We start from the raw sequence: 10,069 nt of genomic DNA on the forward strand, positions 1-10,069 counted from the left end.
GAATGTAGCCTATTTAAATGGGGGAATTAAACCAGCATGTAGCCTATGCTAAGATTCACTAGGACTTTACAAAGTTTTATTATTTAGTGAAAGACTCGCCAAGATATTACAAGATTTTATAATTGAGTAAAATATTCGCCATGCCTGGTGAGAGATTCGCCAAAAAATTATATATACATATTATATTATTGATAAAATTGCCTTCCATTTTTCCTATATACCATGGAGATTCGCCCATTTATTATATTTATAAATTTAGGGGGGGTTCTTAAAATTTTCCCTGGTGACCATATCTTGTAATGCATTGGCTGGAATTACCACTCCTCAAACTATCAAGATAGAAGGACATATCAAGGAGAAATGTAATAGTGTTGATTGATTCAGGAAGTACCCATAATTTTATTCATTGTAAGATAGAAAAGGAATTGGATTGCTTCCTATATCCAGCACTAGAGTGTCAAGTGATGGTTTCAAGTGGATGAACCATAAATTGCTCTGGAAAGTGCCATAATATCAAGTTATCCATGGGAGAATATGTATTGAATAGCCCAATGATTTCCATTCCAATGGGTGGTGCTGATGTTGTACTAGGAGTCCAATGGCTACAATCCTTGGGTACAATAGCTTTTAATTTTCAAGAAATTTTCATGAAATTTTCCGTGGAAGGAAAGGAAGTTGAATTAAGGGGTATTACAGGGAAACCAGGAAAGATAATCAGCTCTAGTGGTATGAAAAAGCTTCTAAAGAAGGAATAACAAGGTGTAATTACACAATTATGTTCGCTAGAGGTTCCCACATCAAAATCATCTATTTCTCCAGATCTCCAAAAAGCCTTGGACAATCATTCCAAGGTATTTGGTACTCCCAAAGGTCTCCCACTTATTCATGATCATGATCATGCTATTCATTTGATTCCAAGAAGTGTTCCTCCAAACATCAAGTCGTACAGATATCCCTATGCCCAAAAGGGTGAAATTAAATGTAAGGTTGTAGAAATGCTAGAGGCTGGTATAATTCAACCTAGTCAAAGTTCTTTATCTGCTCCAGTAGTATTAGTTCACAAGAAGGATGGATCATGGTGCATGTGTCCAGATTATAAGGAGCTCAACAAGCACACTATTAAAGATAAATTTCCCATTCCTGTCATTGATGAATTATTAGATGAATTGCATGGATCAATTTACTTCACCAAGTTGGATCTTCATTCAAGATATCATCAAATTAGAATGAAAACTGAAGACTGTTGGACACCTAATCCTCAAGTTGGTTAGTGTGGAAGTCGAATGGACAAAAGGAGTCCAAGAGACCTTGGGATGTGGAACCCAACGGTCAGATATTGTACTATAAATGTATATCTCATGTTAATAAAAAATGTATTGCATGTTTTATCTTTCACATTGTCTTTGTTGTCCATGTGTGTTTAACATGGTATCAGAGCAGGCGATTACTGGTCCTGCTCCAATTTGAGCCATTTGTTTTGTGGCCTCTATGTGCATATCAGTTATGAAATTTCTGTTCACTGTCCATAACACTCCATTAATTCACTGACAGTCAGAAATTTGATTCTTTTACTCTGTCGATTCCTTGGATTATATCTCTGTTGTGCCTAATCGAAATTCATGCACATATATGCGTTTTTCTGCCAAGACTATGTGTTTTGTCTAGACAGCACACTCTGACATATGCGTTTTTAAGTAAATGTTGAACAGTTGTCTGGCCATAATGCTTCTGTCCTACGCTGCTCTGCCTCTGTCTGATATTCCTCTGACAGATATCTTTGCGCTCTCTGACTAACTTGAACGTTAGCGCATTGATTGTCTGCCTGAACGTTAGCACATTGATTGTCTGCCTGAACGTTAGTCTCTCTGCGCATATGCCTGAACGATTGCATTCTCCTGAGCGCTGCATCTAGAATCCCCATAGTCCAGTCCAACACATTATTTTTCTAGGGTGGGCTCAATACCGTGAGCTTGCTCACGCTAGAGATGTAACGCGAATCTTCAGCCTTCTCAACACCATTTTTTCAGCGGTATTAAAACGCTATGTACTTACTTGCGGCATTGCTTGTCTTAATTGGGTTGATTTCCTTTTGGCACGTGATGTACAAACTTCATTGATTGTGTATTTCTCCTCTCTTATCTATAAGTGTGGGAGTCCTGAAACTCTTAGAGATCCTCGCAGTTTCGCTGAGAAACTCTACACCAAGAGTCACTGCCACAAGATTATCAGAGTTTAGTTGCTTGCAGAAAGCGGGTATGCATTGACAGTGGAAGGACTCTTCACACTCAGGGATGTTGAGGAGCTCGGCGAGTGGATGAAAACTAGCTCGGATATATCTCCTCTCATTGAGACAGTTTCGGCAAAAGAAGATCGTAGCGGCATGAAGAATTAAGACGATTATTCGTTGAAGTTTCAGAGAGCAAACCGGTTACATCAAATCCAACAACTCGATAGTGCTGCCACCGAAAAATGCACAACGGAGAATTAAAATCGAAATGTGATGATGGTGGTTCACCTTTCGAATAGATCCCTGTACGTGATGGAACGACTTTCAAGAGAGCTGGGGACTGTAATGATTTAGCGCAAAGCAGAATCATTTGTCCAGAGAACGCCAAGAATTGTTTGACATCTACAATAAGAAGAGCAGATCTCCGAATTTGCTTCTGCCCGCATGAAGGATATTTTGGCAGGTTGCCCAAGTTGTATTATGTGTTGGTGAAGGAAATAGCACACATAATCAGAGACCACCTGCGAATCTGCAGCTGAGCCTGAGCGGCAGAGATAAACATTATCTGTGAGTTGAGTAATCTTATCCGAAGCTCGATTTGCCACATACATTCCTGTGCTTGTCCGCGAATCAGCTCCGAGCACCACTCCTCCATTGTAGGTCACTCCGATAATTGTTGTCCCCATGGAGTGAGGGGCATTCATCCAGTCCATATCCATTGTTTTAGGCTTGTACAAACCCTTGTCTTGCCCTTAAGAACCGTCGCCGGAATCAGCAAATTGGATCTGGTGGTAGATTAAACTACAGAGCTCGTCCGCCTCTGACCAGAGCTTGAAGGGTTGAAGTTGTAGAGACCCACATCAATTTTGGAAGCCTTGAATGGTGCGCTGGCACTATTTCATTATGTTGCGAGTTGTTTTGAATTGAAGACTGCATTAAATGTTGTGTTGTGTGAGCGCTTGAATTTACTGTGCGGTGTCGTGCCTTCTGGTGGCCAGGCTCCAGGTGGTCACAATTAAGTTGTTGTATAGAGATAAGAATGACGGGTTCTGAAAATAATAATATCCGTGTAACAATGTCACTTTCTGCAGTTTTGATGGTAGCGAAAATAACGCAGAGAAGGGATGTGCAGTGCTTCATAAGGCCCTGATAGGTATTTTCAGGGGTTGATTCCATGGATAGAAATCTTCCATCCGGCCCGCGGTGCCTCTGTGTTCTTCTCTCAAAGGGGGGATTCATAAACCTCAGCATCATCATCTTGTTGCTACACAATACCGGCCCTAGCTCATAAATTTGTGTGAAGGGGATTTTAGTGGGGTCGGTTGCTTCGACCATCATTTCTGCTCTTAACGTACCGACGATAGTTCTGATAGAAGTTATCAAGCTGGTAATAAACAAAAATTGGATGTTTCATATGCTTCGGCACTTTTAATGTTGTATTGCAGACTTTTGAAACATTACTTTTTATGTAAGCCACCTTGCTATCCTTACTAGCCCTGTATTGCGGAGGCAGGCACTCTGTCTCATACTGGTGCACGACTTCGACAACTCTATGTGATGCAACCAGAGAAATAACTCCAATGGGGATGAAGAGCGCACCAACCAACATGAATGTTGTTATGACCCATCCTGGAGTCAAAAGTGGCTTACATGCAGGAAGCTCCTGTTGAGTGAACCTAGAATATTTTGGTTGCTTTGATTGCCTTCTGGGTGCCGCTGAATTGCTGTGGTGTTCACTTTTGTATTATGATTTCTAATGTGCTCTTTATATCTAAGTTGAAGCCCAAAGAAACGAGTTGAAGCAATCTTGGTATGTATGTTGACTCCAAGCATTGATCTATTCCTTGTGTATGTGCTTCTCATTATATGTTGAGACTCCTTATTATAAATTCCTATTGTAAGCCTCAATTATCATGTGTGGGTTGTGGTGAAAGTTGTGGAATTTTGTTGAACAGTTTAAACCTATGTTGAATGAGGCATTGAAGTGTTTGTAAGGGTGGCAAATGTGTTCCTGAATATCTCGTGTGGAAAATGTCCATGCTAAGAACGCTTTTCTAGCTATAGGAGGAACATGACCAGAGATATGTGCTCCACAATCTGAGTTTGAATTGGAATTATTCTCCATTGGTTTTTTAACTGTACTTGCAATAGCTGGAGGTGGAAGACCTACTTCAGCTTTAGAAGGAACTGCTTGAGAGACATTGCTGCAGTTTTTGATACTCTATAAAACTTATATTCAAGAGACAGTGTTGATGAGCTAACGAAATTGGGTGCTATTACTGAGATTATATGTCTATATCAAGTGTTGAGATATAAAAGTTTTCAATAAGAACGAATCTGCATTATCTAGTTTGTTGACTCCTTGCAAATTTTGAGAAAGAAAGAATTACAGTTGCTTTCTGGTATTCCGGTTTCAGCATCTTCAAATTCTACTTGTTGCTTCTTGTTGCACACTGATCATTTGCTGCACACTTATAAGGATATTGCTGTGTACTGTGAGTGGGTCTTACTTTTCTGCATTAAGTAGTAGTTTTGATTAGTTTTCAACGCATAAATGGCCAGAATCAGTGAAGTATTAGAGTTTATGAAAACTCTTATACAAACTACTGTTGTTGACACATTACAAATCAGCAAAGGATCTCTCTCAGAAATTCAGACATGCTTATATAATGCACAGGAAAAGATTGATTTTTTACAGATTGAATCACAGCTACAGCAAGAAGAGCTACATCAAAATAGACACCATTCTGAACCTGTTTTTGTTCAGAACATTGAGACAACCACGCATCAGCAGCATGTTAATAATGTTACAGTTGATTCAAATAAAGCAGCAGTTGTATATGCAGATGCAGAAACTTAGTCTGCACTTCCCAAGCCCATCATCAGACCTTGGGAACAGCTTGTCCACAACAAGCACAGAACTGGTCTTGGATATGACAAGGACTTGTCCTTTCATATTCCAGACTACGCCAAGCCCATTCAATTTCAGAGTGTCGGATTCATTCATGACAGTTCACCTGCTCCTCATGACAATTCAGCTTCAGTTGTTCCAGATTCTGCCCCTCTTCTACAACAACAACAAAAACAACAGATCGTGAAATGCCAACACTGTGATCGAGTTGGCCATTTGAAAGATCATTGTTTTGATCTTCAACCATGTAAGCACTGTCATAAAACCCGTCATTCTTCACACAGATGCTTCAGAAACAAACGTCCTGCAAGAACAAAGATTCATCTTGGATGGATCGCTTCTTGGCAATGGGCATCAACAGCCAAGAAGATATTCCAAACGCATGTTAGAACTTATTCTAGAGTATTGAACAGTCTTGTAGTTGATTTTTCTCCATCTTCTCACCTTGTATCTGACAGGGGGGGAAATGATGGTCATCTACAAGCTTCAAAGCCACATCAAGCGAGCCTGGGCCACAACCTGCCACACCAGTTTCAAAGTTGTAGCCAGAGACAAAGATGCTCCTGAGCATGCCTTCAGTTGGCAATCTGGGACACTTCCTCTAGCAGAAGACTTCAGCTTCTTGCCAGTTTTGGAAGCATTCCAGGAACAAAATTGAGAACACTTCCTCTAGCAGAAGACACCAGCTTCTTGCCAGCTTTGGAAGAGTTCCAGGAATTTCATTAAGCATTCCAGAGTTGTTGGTCATCCTTAAACCATCGCAGGTTGAGACTTCCCTTTTCAAGTTGAAGTTTTACCTTTTATGCGGGGTGAGACCTCCCTTTTATGGTTGAAGGTTTCCCTCTTTAAAACAATAGGATCACTTCCTCTAGTAGGAAACTTCAGTTTCTTGCCAGTTTTGGAAGAGTTCTGGGAACTGCACTAAGTGTTCCAGTGTTGGTGGTCATCCTTAAACCACTGCCCTTTTTACCAATATTTCATAGAGCACATTCAGCCTAGTGCTGCCATGCATTTTTTTGCACATTTTGTATTACAGCTCTCTTGTTGGACTCATACATAACCCTTCGGATTAAGGGGGGGAATGTTGGACACCTAATCCTCAAGTCGGTTAGTGTGGAAGTCGAATGGACAAAAGGAGTCCAAGAGACCTTGGGATGTGGAACCCAACAGTCAGATATTGTACTATAAATGTATATCTCATGTTAATAAAAAATGTATTGCATGTTTTATCTTTCACATTGTCTTTGCTGTCCATGTGTGTTTAACAAAGACATTCCAAAAATAATGTTTAGAACTCATTAGGGTCATTATGAATTTTTTGTCATGCCTTTTGGCCTTACTAATGCACCTTCTAAATTTCAAGGTTTGATGAATTCCATTCTCAAACCCTTCCTTAGAAAATTTGTGTTAGTATTTTTTGATGATATACTAATCTATAACAAGTCTTGGAAGGATCATGCCCAACATGTTGACATGGTGCTCAAACTATTGGAGGAGAAACAATTATATGCAAAAAATCTCCAAATGTTTCTTTGGAGTACAAGAGGTGGAATATTTGGGTCATATTGTATCTCATGAAGGTGTTAAGGTAGACCCTGGAAAAATTAAAACCATTAAGGAATGGAAAATCCCCACATCCATAAAGCATCTACAAGGATTTCTTGGGTTGACAGGGTATTATCGCAAGTTTGTTAAGAATTATGGGAGAATAGCAGCACCTCTAACAACATTATTGAAAAAGGATGCATTTTCATGGACTCCAGAAGCAACGAAGGCCTTTTAACATCTTAAAGAGGCAATGTGCCAAGCACCAGTCTTAGCTACACCAGACTTCACAAAAACCTTTATTGTGGAATGTGATGCCTCAGGAAATGGAATCGATGTTGTTTTAATGCAAGAAGAAAGACCCATTGCTTTTGAAAGTCGTCCAATCAAAGGAAAGTATTTACACAAAGCTATTTATGAGAAGGAAATTTTGGCAATACTACATGCACCTAGGAAATGGCAACCCTACCTAATGGGAAGACACTTCAAGGTAAAAACAGATCATTATAGTCTTAAATACTTTTTAGAACAAAGATTATCTATAGAAGAGCAGCAAAAATGGGTCACAAAGATGTTGGGTTATGACTTTGAAATCATCTACAAAAAAGGGAAGAAAAATTTTGTGACAGATGCACTCTCAAGAAAGGATGAGGATGTGGAAGCATTTCTTTGTGCCATTTCTATTATCCAACCAGATTGGATAATAGAAGCAACAGATGAATGGAAGAATGATGAGGAAGTGTGGGCACTCATTCAAAAGATGCAACAAGATCCCAGTACATCTGATACATTTATCTAGAAAAATTATTCATTATGGTACAAGGATCGGGTATACCTATGTAAGAATTCCCAACCCAAACAAAAGATTCTTAGGGAATTGCACACCTCTCCCTTAGGAGGGCACTCAAAATTTCTAAAAACCTACCACAGGGTTAAGAAGGATTTTTTTGGGATGTCCTTAAATCGTATATTCAAAATTTTATGGTGGAATGTTTGGTTTGCCAACAAAGTAAAGTTGAAACAACTAAGACTCTAGGACTATTACAACCTTTATCCATTCCAAGCCAATGTTGGGAGGAGGTTTCAATGGATTTTATCACATGTTTACCCAAGTTTGAAGGAAAGCATGTTATCATGGTGGTAGTGGATAGATTTACCAAGTATGCACACTTTTGTGCATTATCTCATCCATTTAAAGCGAGTACAGTTTCTACTGCATTTATGGAAATAATTCAAAAGCTACATGGAAACCCAAAGATTATTGTAAGTGACAGAGATCCCATTTTCACTGGAAATTTTTGGACAAATTATTTGCTTGTCTTGGTACTTAGTTAGCTCATAACTCATCTTATCATCCTCAATCTAATGGGAAAACTAAGATAGTAAACAAATGTTTGGAAGGATATCTTCGTTGCTTTGTATCTGATAAACAGACAGAATGGGTCAAATGGCTGCCTCTGGGTGAATGGTGGTATAACACTTCCTTCCATACTACAACAAAAATGACCCCATTTATGACACTTTATGGATATCATCCACCATCCATCACATCATATTTAAGAGAAAATTCTAAGGTTCAGGCAGTGGAAGATCACATCAAGCATCAACAACTTCTCCAACTCTTAAAGGATAACCTCACCTTGGCACATCAAGTAGATCAACATCACAGTGAAAGAATTTTTGATGTAGGTGATTGGGTATTCCTACGGATATAGCCATATAAACAAATGTCCCTCAAGAAAGCTAAGAAGGATAACAAATTATCACCAAAGTATTATGGTTCGTACAAGGTGTTGCAAAAGATAGGTACTATGGCATACAAATTGGAGCTTCTTGCAGCTTCTTGAGTGCACCTAGTTTTCCATGTTTCATGCTTAAATAAGGTTATAGGTGACAAGCTTCCAGTTCAGACAATATTTCCAGAACTTGATGTGGAAGGAAAACTCATATTGGAACCTGAAGCAGTCAAAGAAATAAGAACTCAACATCTACGAAATAGATCAATTTTAGAGTATCTCATCAAGTGGAAGAACTTACCTGTTGAATATTCCACATGGGAGGATGAGAATTTTATATAGAAGCATCCAGAACTACTCAAGCATTGACGACAACACTTTCTTGAAGGAGAGGGGCATGTTAAGTCCCTATAATATTATTTATCCACCCATTACTATTATCATTGTATCCCTTATTGTTATTATTGTGCCCCTATTGTCCCCATATTGTTATTATTGTGCCCCATAGAATCCCTCTATTGTTATTTTTGTGCCTTTATATTATTACTGTTAGGTTGGCTTGGTTATATTGTGACCCCATAGACTCCTATATATAGAAAGGAGGTTTTTCCATTTGAATCATCTAAGAATTGTCCATTTGTGTAATGTAAAGGAGGTTTCCCCCTCGAAGAGGCTTATTTCTAAGGCGTTGATCCATATTTTCTATCTTTTTGTGAGCTGGTTTCATAACAAACAATGTCAATCTTGAAGCTCAATAACTACACCTAGATGAACAAAAACTTTGAATCCTAATGAGCTCTTCTTCTAGTTTATTTATACAAAAGGGAAGCTGAAGCAACTCCCTTGAAAGTAGGAGTGGTTCCCTCCTTGATCTCGAAAATGGTGGATCTTTCCCCTCTTGATCTTCACTTGGACTAGGAGTCACTCAGCTGCCAATAAACTCGAACTAGTGAGAGAGGATATTGTGATCCCAAGACAAGTTTAGGGTGTTAAGGAGGTGGACAAACCCCATATATTCTCTCCTAGTTGTCTCCATCAAGCCCATGTATAAAATAATAGCCTAAAAATGCTTTATTTTCCTGAAATTAAACCACATTAGGCCACATACTATGAAAAACACCTTTTACTCCTCTTACTAAGCATAATATAAAAAAAAAATGTGAATTAATGTAAGAGAAGGATAGTTTAAGGCTAGAGGATGACATCTTGATATTCAAAATGTACCTATTGATGGTACTCATCAACACATTTGGTTCACACTTACCTCTTCCATTATTCAAGTTATTATATAGTTTCCCATTATTTTTCTTACTGCATCATTACTGAAGGTGAAATTTCTAGATTTTTTTTCCTATTAGGGATAAGAACTTGCTATTATCTTCGTTCATGTGCCTGGAGCAATGACTGTCTATATACCATTGAATTTTCTATTTCTAAGCATAAAGACCAAGAACACATTTGTTGGTTTTCTTCTCCTCCTTTTTATTTTTCCATAACATGGTTTACTCTATCCTATGATTACTTTGAGACTGTTATCTAAAGTTTTTGAGCTAACATTCATAAGGTTTATGTCCAAATTTGTGGCAATAGTAGCTTTCAGTGACATCAGAAAGAGGGGAAATGATTAGTGTTCCAACCATTGTCTACATG

At 38.7% G+C, this 10,069-nt stretch overlaps 1 pseudogene; it reads right to left on the bottom strand.

Moving 5' to 3' along the window:
* Positions 1 to 2,577: 2,577 nt before the first annotated feature.
* On the bottom strand, positions 2,578 to 2,946 carry LOC149157521 (proteasome subunit beta type-6 pseudogene; annotated as a pseudogene).
* Between the last annotated feature and the right edge of the window lie 7,123 nt (positions 2,947 to 10,069).

The sequence above is a fragment of the Pinus tabuliformis genome, chromosome 5_2, assembly GCF_031772625.1.
Source record: "Pinus tabuliformis cultivar Carrire ecotype Pingquan chromosome 5_2, CPIR1, whole genome shotgun sequence".
Taxonomy (NCBI): Eukaryota; Viridiplantae; Streptophyta; class Pinopsida; order Pinales; family Pinaceae; genus Pinus; species Pinus tabuliformis.